General features: G+C 44.9%; 1 protein-coding gene across 4 annotated transcripts in view; it reads right to left on the bottom strand.

The window, feature by feature from the left end:
* Window positions 1-12,311, bottom strand: part of NLGN1 (neuroligin 1) — a 710,817-nt gene extending 698,506 nt beyond the window's left edge. Inside the window, exon 1 of one of the 4 annotated variants that reach the window (XM_081138375.1) lies at window positions 11,671-12,311. The gene's annotated coding sequence lies outside the window, so the exon portion shown is untranslated. Of the gene's footprint in view, window positions 1-10,428; window positions 10,552-11,670 lie in introns of those variants that run through there. The other 3 variants (XM_081138371.1, XM_081138369.1, XM_081138373.1) reach the window with 3 other exon arrangements.
* Window positions 12,312-13,648: the final 1,337 nt, after the last annotated feature.

Here is a 13,648-nt window from a genome sequence, read left to right as displayed (position 1 = left end):
AGAATCACACATTTTAATACTAAAATAACAACAGGATCACTTTTGGGGCTAAAAAATGAGGCAGAAGAAGTTTTTCTCAAACTTCTCCATTTTTTGTTAGCCTCTTTCCCACACCCCAGTTCCTCAATCCCTTAACCTCCCCAGGGCTGGCACTTGACATCCCTCTGGTAGGAAACGGGCTTCATCTCACTGGCACTAGTCATGGTTTAAACTGATCCTGCTGGCCTTCCCCATCAATACCTGTCTATTTTATGTTTCATTCATTTTAGCTGAGTATCACATGGGGGAAGGAAAAATTCATACAAATGCATTCGCGCTGGAGTGTTGGCTGCTGACACTCATTGTTAGGAGGCTTTTGCAATTAGCCCCACAATGCAATGAAAAATTTTTAATTTGAGTTCTGGTTTTAAACACAGAAAGGGAACCATGGAAGAGACTGCAGGGAACAGGAGGCATGGGCATGGAGGGAAAGAAATAATATTCATGAGGGTAAGAAAAACATATGCTGGCTTTATTTTCTTGGTGACCAAGAATGCATGTCCTAGTGTCTCTCCCCTTTCTCTGTAAACAGTGTATGAAATATGAATAACCTCCCCAAGAAAAGCATGAGAAAAGTTGTTTCTCCTCATGCTTTCTCAAATGTGGCATCTACCTACAATTTTCAATCAAATCGCACAGATAGATGGGCGGATGGATAGCGAGAAGATAGACAGATACACATACACATATATATCGCTGCTTTGCAAGCTTCAGCAGAGCAGATTTAAGGGATATTGCAAACTTAAAGAAACTCTTTATGCTCTCTGTGTCTCCCCAATAGTTTATTCCATTCCAGCGACTGCCTTCTCTCTGTCCTATGGCATCATCACCTCACTCTGATTTTCTTTCAGGGTTGCATGGTAGAGAGAGGGTCCCAGAAGGAGAGGTGGCTCTGTGAAGTCTCGGGCTTCTTTACAGATTGAGAGAAGACTGGGGAGGTAATGACATTCTAAATTGAATACCAGGACTATTCCCAGTGTATTTCTGACTGGCAGAGTCATCGTGAACCAATTCGTGAGAAATCATGGCCATGCTTATGGAGTTCTATAGAAAACACGCTCTGATTCCTTCCCGTTCCCTGGGTGCTGGTTATTCTAACCACTGACTCCCCAAAGGAGCCGCTGTTTTTTACAGAGAGTGGATTCCCGGAGAGTCAGGAGGGACATATTGATTTCATGTGCAATTTAGTAGAAACAGAGGGATATATCTCACTTGAAACTGCACTTCTTCGACCTTAAAAAAATGTTACAGTTTTTTAAGCGATGAGGATGATCGCTGGATGTTAAAGGAGATTAACACCAACTAGCGCCTTTCTCCCTTAGGCAAATGAGCCATTCTGATACAAGTGTTCTGGAACCAGGAGATCCGAAAGAACTGACTGAAGTACTATATTGGAAGGGAGGGTGGGAAAGGAGATATGTTTGGGGAGGCAGAGTGTTTCTGGTACCTCCTGGGAAGATGGTGGGAGAGTTAGAAAGTGCTATCTGGGCAGGCTATGGGAACAAGAATCTCCTCATTTGATGACAAACAATGAAGCGATCTCAAACTGATTTGGTATTGACAAGGGACATTAATAAACATATGCTCAGAAGGTTATGTTTTTCATTTTGAATAATTTAATTTCCTTTCTGGTAGAAATGAGTTTTTCCTGATATGAGTGATACAAACCAGTTTTTCCAAGGACTTGTTTATCTCAGAGTGAATACACAATTGGTATTTCTGATCTTCAGAGGTCCTAAGCCAAACAACGCAACACAGAATGAGATATACCTATCTTTTCCATAAGCAGCTTTTTTTCTACATTACTGTTTCTCAATGTGAGTTATTTTATTTATTTTTGAAGAAGTCTAGAATGACCAATGACATCTGCTACATGTCCTATTCTTACTTCTTTTGTTCAATGATTTGCTTTCACTCCTGAATTTACCCATAATCCAATTTCCTTCCAGAAACACTTTTTTTCACTAAACCTGCCTAACTTAAAACTTCATTCTCTGTAAGTTCTGGCAATTATCACCTGTACTCCTAAACTAATAATTCTATAATTACAGGTCTATATCACATAGGGTGCCAGCATATGTATTACTGCCCTGTATGTAAAATTGACACCATGAAGGCATTATGAAGATCGGGATAGTCTGGTCCAAGCTCTATCATTGTACACCAAGCAAGTCATGTCTTATCTCAGACTCAGTTTTATCCCCTGCAAACTGAGAAGGTTGACCTGTAATTGTCTAAAAAACAATTATGACCCTTTCAACTTCTCAGCTGGAAATACCACTGGCTGTTCTTTGGAAAAATATTAAGCGGATTATTTATTTTTACAACATGTTTTACAGATAACCCAGAATCAAAAATTGTGATTTTCATCTTTAGTCATTAACAACCTGGTTGCAGTGTGAATGTAATCTCAACAACTCTATTTAATGGTCTAAGACTCTAAGCTGTTAAATAATGTTTTCCATTGTAAACACTAGTATCCTGAATATTTTTCTTCTGGACAAAGTGACCTAAGTAGAGGATTAAAATAATTTAATTAATCATTCAGTAAAACTCTACTTGCTTGCAACAATATTATATATGCATCTCTATCCTTTATTGTATTAAAAGAGAGCTTCAAGAATATATAGTCAAAAAAAAGGAAAGGTTTTCTTCCTGCTCTATAAATCAACTTGCTTTTTGGCAAAATAGGTAGGTGAGAGGGAACACAGTGTTTTCTTCGTGGTGACTACAGCTACAATGCAGGAAAGGAGAGTGGCATACCTCTGGAGAGCTTGTTATTCATCAGAAAGTAAGTACCCAGCTTACTGGCCACTTAAGAGCAGTGGCAATTTTCAAATACAATACAGAGGAGAAACACTGTTGTCTGCGGAACTGCACAGTAAGAACTGTCAAGTTATATCCACAAATACTAGCATCAGACAGATCCAACCTGAGACTCCTCTTCCTTTTATTTATATATTTTTAAATCAGTGGTATGTGGTTGAGTAATGATAAAACAAAACAAAACAAAAACTTCATTTTTTATCTGCCAATTGTCTCATTCTTTTTACTGATGATTCTCTTTTTAAGCAGAACATTTATATATAGTCACAGTTAATTCCTTGTGAAAGTTTCTTTGTTCTTAATGGAAAACGCATTTCTCCTTGTCTCTTCCCGCTTTTGCATCCTTTATTTGGCTTTGATTTGCTCAGTAACCTTTCTCATCCAGTATATTTGAGGAGAAGGATTCTAAATCCTAACTGTTCTGTTGAACCTTCTGCATTGCTACGGTTCTTTCAAGAACAAATACGATATTTATTGGCCAAAGCAAACAGTTTTCTGAATTCTTAAAGCAATGTATTTGTTGATATACCTTTTTATACATGTAAAAGATTGATATATTATAAAAAATCTGTATTTATATAAGCCTAAGTGACTTTTAATTAAATTATAAAAATTCTAAGTGGTAGAAAAGCATCGTGTAATGATTTAATTGGGGTGCTGCCTCTTTCTAAAGTGTACATAAAATAATGATGCATCCTGTAATCAGTGATTCCTTAGTTTGGGGGTAAATACGGTATATCAAATATATAATTATACATTTTATTCCCTGAGAGAGGCTTCAGGAACTGGCAACACCTGGGGTTAATGCTGTGAACCATAATCATTTCACAGTGGATTGTTGAATGCAAGACACTGCATAGGTCCAGAAGAAAGAAGTTCAGAAAGGTGCTTAGAAAACATATTCCTTTGGTGGTCTTTACTTGACACAAAGAGTGCCCACTAAAATGTGGATCTTTCTAAAACCCAACTTCACTATGTTTCCACTTTCAAATATACCTTCTATTAAAACAAAAAGGGGAAGCATCTGTTTCTGACCCGAAACACAGATGGAGTTGCTAATTATGTTTATGTTTGATTCCGTCTCCCCGGAGGCAAGGAGTCCAGGTCAGAGATGGTTCCTGTGATGCAAACAGCTTCAGGCATGGAGCCTGAGAAAAGAGCCCAGGATAGATAGATGGAAAGATGAGACACTGAAAATGCATCCTGAAATGCGGATTGTAAGCAATAAGAGGGCCAATGTCCATCACAAAATTTGTTTTGAGACAAAGACATAACAAATCCACTCTTTTCTAATCATGGTTCTTTCACAATGTGGCTTTGGTGTTTAAACTCATTTACTCCTTTATACTGGGGAGAAAGTTAGTAAGTAGAAATGAGGTTACTGCCTTGGCAGGGCAGCTCAACCAGTTAGAGCATCACACAGGTAAGCCAAGGTTGCAGATGTGATCCCCGGTCATGGCACATATAAGAATCAACCAATGAATACATAAATAAGTGGAACAACAAAGCCATGTTTCCCTCTTTCTCTCCCTCCCTTTTTCCCTCTCTAAAATCAATAAATTAAAAAATTAAAATTAAAAAATAAAGAAATGAAGACTTACTGAAATTCTAAAGGCAGAGAGGAAAAAAAGTTGAAACGCAATTTGCTCTCTGATCACACAGCATAATATGTATAATGAATTCATCATATTTAAACTTTCTCTACCTTCCTTCCCTTAGTTTCCACCTGCCTGCAAATTTCAGTGTGAATCTCCATCACAATGACTCAAGTACCACTGGTACATTTTCCCCCTGAAATCCCATTGCACATACTGATGGGAACATAATTCAGCAGTTTATTGCACACAATATTGTCTAATTTCTGAACATATATTCATTCAGGAAAAATGACATTTATTGAGTGATATATGACAGCTTTCATTTGTTTGCACATGCACATACACATGTACATACATATTCTTCCTTCTTGCAAGTTATGATAAAAATCCCAAATACAATCAAATCTTGAAACAAAGTTAAGTTAAAAGTGGATTCCAATAATGAAGGAGGGTAAAGGGAGATGGCTAAGGACCCCTTTTTCAATTGAACACAAAACTGGTTGTGCTACCATGAAGTCAGACAAAAGAATGAAAATAAAGACTTAAAACGTTTCATGAGAGATAGTCACTGCCATGTGAGCTGAAAACTAGATCCGTCCCTTAGATCCTCTAAGTAAACAGTTATCAAAAGCAGAGGGGTTGTTTTAATTTGAGCATAAATGAAATTAAGTCCTTCTTCATGACTGTAATTGCCAAAGGCTTCAGTCATTTCTCACATTACTCCTGAATTATGATTGTAGGATCACATGAAAGACACAGATAGATGATCTATTACGTTAGTAAGAAGGACGTGTTCTGGTTTATCTATGGTTGTTACATAAGCTGAAAAGGTAGGAGTTGGGATTCAGACATGTAATGTAACATAATTTAGTGTTTGCAATTGTGCTCTCCAAGGACCATTTCTAGATTTTCTGATTCTCTAGATATTATCTAAAAAATAAAATCTCTGGGACATCATGAAAGCAATCATTCTACATCAGAAGCATGCAGCCTGGCATGTATACAGTTTATGTCCATGGATTCAAAGACCAGTTAATGTGTATGTGTGAGTGTATGTGTGTGTGAGTGCACGCACACACACGTGAGCATATAATTACAATATAGGCATTCCATAACCTAAGAAATTTGATGAAGTCAGGACTTAATATTTATGGCACACCTCAGGCACCCCAGGTAACAGCTATTGCCTCCTTCCTCCCAGTTAGCAAGTGTTCTGATTTGGTTTTAGTGTGACACTGCTATGTCCACAGAGAAAGCAGACCTTTCTTCCAGCCCAGGGGAAAAACCGTGGTTGATCAAAACCAGTCATGCAATGCATTTTCTCTTTGCCCATGATTAGAAGTGGGATGGGTCATAGTTTTAGTCAATCAGGCATAAAGGAAAGTCTGATAGCTTTTGGAACATTTTCTTCCAATTTCCATGAGACAAAGACTGCCTCTCATCTTTTTGCTTGGGTGGGACTATTTGAAGAGGTTATGTTTGGCTCTGTGGTAAACATATTATCTTCTTTCCAAGATGGAGAGCCATCAGAATTTTAGCAAAGCTGTCTCAGAGCCCTGACATCCTTGGACAGCTGAGTTGGCTAACCCTGAACCAGCATACCTCCAGAATCCTTGTTCTGCAAGATAATGAATGTGTTTCTTGTGCAGGCCTGTAACTGGGTATTCTGTCATCTACAGACAAAAGATTCTTAATAGACAGCACATCTTATATTTCTATATTCTACAAGGAAATGAGCACAATTGGCATTCAACAAAGTCATAAAGAATGAAAGACAGAGTAAGAAATTAAAAAAACAAAAACAAAAAACAACTTTGTACTCAATCAGACATCATTTACCATCACAGCCATGTTGACATATCTTTGTAGAGTAGAGCCCTTTCCTATAATGGTGTCGAATAGTACTTTTTCCCCAAACTGAGATAAATAATTGAGCAACCTAATTTAAAGTTACTACAGACCATGATAACACATATGTACAATAAACCATTATTTAACCTAATGTCATCACTTAGCGTGTGCTAGCTTTCTAAATATAAGAGTTAGAAGTATGAAAACAATACATCTGCATTTTTATCTCTTTTGACAACATTTCTCATGATTGACCACTATGTAATTCATAAGTATGAATAGCGAACTACTGCTTTGTTCAATGGACTACAGGAAATGGGGTGCTGTATCTCACACACACACACACACACACACACACACACACACACACGAGCAAGATGCCTCCATTTTGCCCAGTTATTTTCCAAGTAAAATATTACCTAGAGAGGGGAAAGAATCACAGTATTATCATAGTTATTTTATAAATATTTAGCATGCGAAAAAAAATATCTACTCTTTGTTATGTCTATTTACTTTTCTCTTTTTTAAAGTATTTAGGCAAAATATTCTTTTGTCCTATCACAGTTGCAAACACTTGTAGTTTTCAAACACAAATTCATTTCTCGCTCTTTTTTCAGATTCTGATTTTCTCCAAGGTAGTGGTATGCCACACTGAAAGTATATTTCCCAACTTCTCCTTTAGCTAGAATCAGACACCGTTCTGGAAGTGATATGAGAATGGAAGCCTACGGAGAGAATGTTCACATCACACAAAATGACCAAATGCTCAAGGAAAAGCCTTCTTTAGACTTCTCTTATCCCTTCCTCCTCCCTCCCTCCCTCCCTCCCTCCCTCCCTCCCTCCCTCCCTTCCTTCCTTCTTCTCCATTTTTTTTTTGACAGTTTCAAAGAGTTCTCTACCATTTATTAAGCGAAAAACAAGCAGATCCCCAGCACCACTGCAATGCAAAGAAAAAGGGGGAGTAAGAAACAGGGAATTGCCTTCCTTTGACTCTAAGGTAGTTGTTGTCAACCCAGGATGATTTTACCTCTAAGGGACATTTCTCTTGGTTGTCATAACTGGAGGGGTGAATGGGGCATGCTATTGGCACCTAGTCAGTAGAGACCACAGATGTTGCTAAACACCCCACAATGTACAGGATACTCCCCCACAACAATGACAAAGACTTATAATTTGTCTTTGTGGTAACCACTGTGGTAACCATTCTGGAGGCTTATTTGGCTCCAGATGACAATGCCAAGGTTGAGAAATCTTGTCCCAGAGTAGCCTTTGCTATAGTTTGGGGGGCTTAGAAAGCAGGCATGATGCCAGGGGCACAACAGCAATCTTATGACTATGAGAAGAAAAATATCAAAATGATAGAAGGCTGATTCCTTGATGAAACGTTTAAGCAACCATTTTCTCCTGAGTTTTTATGATGTAAGATAAATGCTTATTTGCTTAATCCACTGTTAGCCAGGTTCTAGTGCCTCATAGCCAAATGTATTTGTAAATAATACTTTTAATATTCATTTGTGGTTTACTTTATGTTCAGACTTGGGGCTAAGCATTTTAAATGAAATTATAAATAAGATACGGTTCTGACCTCTGGGAACTTACTATCCAGTGAGGATGCTAACCATTGAGAAGTGTGACAGGTGGGCTACTCCTGTTACAAATAATGTCTTGTGGAGCTCAGGGTAAGGACACAGGAAGGAAGCAGGATGAAAGAGGAAAGAGAAATCTAAGGAAACAAAATGTTCTCTGGTCCTACAATTGCTGTGTGTGTATGTGGGGGTGGGGGGTGAGGGTGGGGGAGGAGGCAGTGGAAAGTGATCCACGAAGAAATGTTAGCATAAGCAAAGCACAGAGCCCAAAATGGCATGTTCTATTGGGGAATGTAGTAAATAAGAGTCTTGTGAATGGAATAATGAATAAATCAGGGAAGGGTTCCAAGTGGAAGGTGTTTAAATCTAAAAAGGAAAGTTGGGGAGTAAATAATGAAAGGAATTGAATGCCATCAGCGTTCTGGACTTTATCATCCAAGCTATAAGGAACCACTGGCCATTGTTAATAAGAGATCTGCAAGACCAGACCCATGTTTTTTTGGGGGGGAGGAGTTTGGTGAACTGAACTGGAGTGATTCCCTTTCTAAATTATTAAAGTGTAACTGAGGAATCATAGGAATTTAAGTAGGAATCTTCCCACTTACAATCTAATAAGATGGAAACAGACATCAAACTTCACTTCAAAATGCTTTAAAATATGCAAAAGTATATTGTTGAACTGTTATGGTTTCAAATCTTACTGTTAATTCCAAATATGTTTTGCTTACAAAAACTACGAATTAGTACTTGTTAAGTAATCCAAAAAAAAAATTCCTTTGTATAAAAATTTGTAAAATCTAGAAATAGGCTATTACTTGGCTTTACTAAAAAACGTTAATTTTTTTTCACTCAGAGAGCTAAGATTTATATCTGTTTTGTCTACAGTTATTTAATTATCCTGTAAAAAAAACTCCTAAGTAACTAATTTTAGGAAATGACCATGTAGAAGTAATAAAAGTGGGATAAAATATGAGAAGTTCAGGGTTGGAAGAGACTTTCGAAAGTCAGGGAAGTCACCTAGGCATGTAAAGCCATCAAGTCTTCAAACCCTCTACCTGCAGCAAACAAAGTTCTCAGCCTACTGTCTGTGAGTTTATATTCCATCTTCAATTTCAAAACAATCCAGACGTTTGTATTTGAAAATATCTCATGTCTAACTATAAAAGGAAATTTTCACAAAATAAAACACTACTGAGAGATGAAAGGTAAGTTTAACAGCAAGTATCCTGGGGGTGGAAGGAAGGAGGCTATGACAGGGAGGGAGCTAAACAGGACTTTCTTCACCCCACACTGCAGGCACTGGAGTCCCTAGGCTGCTGAAAGACGGACTCCCTCAATTTCTGCTTATGGTAAGAGGATTGGAAAGGCTAACTGCAGAATAGCAGGCTTACAGAAAACAGCAACTTCTTTTAATCAAACCATGTAATCAGAAGGCCTGAGTAATGATTAACTTCCACTTTCTCTGTGAATCACTCAATCACTCAGCAGTGCATACAGACTTAGATTCATTCTCTGCCAAGGGCACAGTAAACAATGTTTTTGTACTTAACCATTTAATATTTTAAATACGTGCACGGCCCTTGCTTCTGGGCTCCTTTCAAAAAGCTAGTAGTCTGCTGGGTTGTAATGGCTGATTGAAACAGCAAGGCGTTCTATAGGTTTGACAGTCAAACACATGGACCCACACCTTTCCTTAGTGTTATTTTTATATCTACGATCCTATTTATAATCAAGCACAATAGATTTTTGAGAAATACATTACGACCCTGCATTTTTTTCATGTACTGCATGAGAATTTATATAGAGAAAACAGACCACGGTAGTGTCAGTATAAAACGAAGGAAAATTATTATATTAAGTACCTGTAAAAACGCAGAGTAACAGACACAAGGTTAGCTAGCTAGCTGGCTAAATTTACATTTCCTACATGTATCATGACGGCCCTGGAAATGAGAAAAGAAGTAGTATACCTTTGTGCAGGCCAACTGCTCATGATTCAGAACGATCACAAATGAATCAAATTTTAGACCCGTAACTTCCCCCCTCTCTGTAAGACACTAACAGCCTCCTCTGGAATAAATTATTCCCAATTTTAAATTCACTGCAGGTGGCTTTTCATTTCCACTCTCAAAGCATTGGGCTGGACATCAGGAGCCAGAGGAAAGCGTTCTAAATGTTTACACCACCTTCTCCCCCAAAGGGGCTTATTGCCCAGTAAAGTCCGATCTAGTCGCAGCTCCTCGCGGGGGATCTGGGGAGTGACATCTTGACTGCAACCGCGCAGACCTGAAAACCACTTCGCAGGAAATGTGGGGACGAGCAACTTTCTTATCCCCGTCAAACTACGAATCTGAGCCACCCCTCGAGCCAGCCCGAGGGCCCGCGGGGAGCGGGGGCTGAGGGCAGCGCGTCCGCGGCGCCCGGGCGCCTGGCGCGGGCTCGCGTCTGGAGGCGGCATTGTTCCCGCGTCTGCTCAGCCTCGTATCTCCCAGGAAACCCGCCCCGCTCTCCGCTCGGTTCTCGGGTACCTCTCTGCCGAGGGCTCGGCGCTGGTCCCGGCGGTCCCCGGCGCAGCTCTGGCGGGAGCCGCCGCAGGGACTGGGGCGCCGCTCCACGGCGCGGGCGGCCACTGCACCCGCCCGCCCGGGCTCGGCGGCGCGCCCCCGCCCGCGCTCCCCGCGCCGCCGGCTCTCTCCGGCTCGGACGGCTCCCCGGCCTCCGGCCCCGGCCCCCGCACGCCTTTCCCGCGGCCTCGGCTCTCAGCAGCTCCGCGGACACGGCGCCCCGCGCCCGGAGGCCGCCGCTAGGGCTGGAAGGGTCAGGGCGCCGCGGGGGGCGGGGGAGGGGCGCGCGGAGCCGGGGCAGGTGGGGGCGCGGGGGGCGCGGCGGGGAGCGCGAGCCGAGCGGAGGCGCGGCGGCTCCGACAGCGCCAATGGAGGAAGGACCGAGGGGCAGGAGTGGCGGAGCGCGGCGGGCACCCTCCCGGGGTGGGCAGAGCGGGCAGTTTGCAGACTGCCAGGGCCCGGGCCGGCGCGCGGCGGAGGAACCTGGGGCGAGACCCGGGAGAATGGGGCAGGTTCCCCCCTCCCCGGAAGGTCGGGTCTGAAAACGCGCCCGCGGACCCGGAGTTAACAGGGACTGGCCGCGGTGTGGACTGAAGGGGGGCTTTACGAAGGAATGAAGCGTCCTGTAGTTCTCCCTGCGCGACACTCAGCTCCATCTCGCTCAACTCCGCTGGACCCTCCGAGGAAAGGGAACGGGCCGTGTGCGGACTCGGAGGCCGAGTTTCCGGCGCGGCGGGCGCCTCCCGAGGTCGGGGCTTGGTCTTAAATGAAAATACGTTTGGGGAGTTCCGTGAACCCCAGCGCTTAAAGAAACCACCCAGTTCCTTGAAATTTGTTTTTTTAATTGTTTTTATTTTTGTCAGAGGATCGAGGTGAGGGGTTGGCACCAAGAGATGTTTAAGACCGCTGTCTAGATGGCATCATTTTTCAGAAAGACAAAATGGGTTTCCCAAGGCAGCTCAGAGGGGACTGGGGAAGTCGGTTCCGCGGCCGGGCGAACGACGGGAGAGAGCGAGCCACTGAAACTCCGCCGACCGGGCGGCGAAACCGCCGGCGCCCCGACCCCGTCGGAGCTGGGGAAGGGTTCCGGCGCGCGGGAGACTGGGCCGGGCGGGGAGGGGGGCGGGGGGGGCGGGGGTAGGAAGTCGCGGGCAACTGCGGGATTCAGACGGACGCCGGAGCTGGCGGCGCTCGGAGCTCCCTTACCTTTCTCTCTGAGCCCCGTCCGCACCTGCTCTGCGACCATGAACCCTTCGCGACGCTTACTGTGCCCCCACACGACGGCCGAAGGTTAGACAATTCTTCACGCTCCCTCCCTTTTTTAAAAAAAGGGCTCAGAAAAATGTTAATACTGTTCTCGTTATCCATCGGCTCCGAAACATTCCGCTTCGTCGGGAAGAGAGGCGAAAACCAAGCGCTCGGGCACGCGGATATGTATGTATCTGTCCTGCGGTCGGTATAGAAACCTACACGCGTTTTCTGCATAGAAATCCGAGGAGAAAAGCACCGCAGATGCCTCTGAAAGACGGAGGGGACGGGAAGAGGCAAACTTGGCAAGCCAGACGTATCCAAGGGTTTCCTTTCAGGAGCCACCTGCTTCCATACGCAGAATTCCCGAGAAGGTTTAGAGCGAGAAGGAAAAATAAAAGGTGAAAAAAAATGCCCAGAACACACACTAGAAACTGGAAGACGGCTAAGACGCGTGGACGCGGACAGGAGGAGAGCTCCCGAGGGTCCCGATCCGCCAGCTAAGTGAGCAGTTGCCTCTGAAAATCACCGGCGGGGAGGCGGCTGCAGAGGCGTCCCCCGCTCGGGTCCCCGCCGCCGCCGCTGCTACCTGTAGACACGCGCACACACGCACACACGCGCGCACCCAGCGCACCCGCCTCCCCGCCCCCACCCGGCCGTGGCGCGGCCGGTGCGGGAGCCTGAGCCGCGCTGGACCCCGACCTCAGGCCGTCCCGCCCCTCAGAGCCACGGCTCCCGCTCCCGCCGCCCGCTCCCGGCCGCGTGCATGGCGCGGCACCCCGCCCCCCGGGCCGGAGCCGCGGTCTCAGTTTGGGTGGGCTTCTGGGGGCGCGGGTCCGGGGGGCCGACTTGAGGCTGGTGGCGCTCCCTCCTTTTACAAGTTTCGCCCTCCCTCCTGCGGTCGTGCAACCTCCGCCCGCAGCGCCTGCGGCCCCCAGGCGGCTGGAGGGGTTCAGGCCCCCGGGCGTCACGTGTGACGTTCGCCGAACCGCTCCGAGCGGCGTGTGAGCGAAGCGGCCCCGCCGCCCCGCCGCCCCGCCGCCCCGCCGCCCCGCCGCCCCGCCGCCCCGCCGCCCCGCCGCCCCGCCGCCCCGCCGCCCCGCCGCCCCGCCGCCCCGCCCGGGACGCGGGGAGTCTCCGCGCGGCGTCAGCGCGCTCCCCCCAGGCGTCTCCGTCCCGGGGACTGGGGACGCGGAGTTGGAGGCAGCAGCCTTCGCCTGCGCCTCTCCGGCGTTTCGCTCGGGAGACCTCCTGCCACCCACCCCCGCCCCCGCGTTTTCGGTTTCCGCCGGCTAGAGGCAGAGTAAGCTCCCGACGGCAGCGTCCGCTTCAGTCCCGTTCGCGGGAGCGGAATAAACGCAGCGCCCCTGCCTGTGGCCCCTTCCCCCGGCTGCGCCCACGGCTTCTGCCGCTGGACGGGTGGTTTTTAAAAATTCATCGCAGCTAATCAGTGCCGACTTTGGTGACGGGTGTGACCCGCTGCACCACATTGCTTACACCTATCTGCTTCCTGCAAGCTTCTCTGTGAATTTTTAAATGTAAGTAAGTTGGGGGGAAAGACCCCGCCAACAGAACCATTAAATTAATTGGTTACAATGTGTAATAATCAAAACAACAGCAACAACAAAATCCACCGGTAGGAAATCGCTAAGAGCATTCAGTGACCCTTAGTCTAGAAAAGTGTTTTGGTTTTTTTTGACACTTGCTTTATATTTCTCAGCCTCATGTATGCTTTAATCTGTAAAATTCCGGGAAAAGACAGAATTTTGAAATAACCAACACTTATACTGCAGTTGCCCTGAAGTATTACTCTTAATTACAATAAATAAGAAACCTAGGGCTTCAATATATGTGATCTGATTTTTTTTCAAAACAGTGTTAAATATGACATATCATTCCTTCTCCTTAGAAGGAATTCAATACCACATTCCCCCAG

This window comes from Miniopterus schreibersii (genome assembly GCF_964146895.1).
Source record: "Miniopterus schreibersii genome assembly, chromosome: 5".
Taxonomy (NCBI): Eukaryota; Metazoa; Chordata; class Mammalia; order Chiroptera; family Miniopteridae; genus Miniopterus; species Miniopterus schreibersii.
Note: the sequence above shows the minus strand (reverse complement) of the source record. Positions and strands in the feature narration are given on the sequence as shown.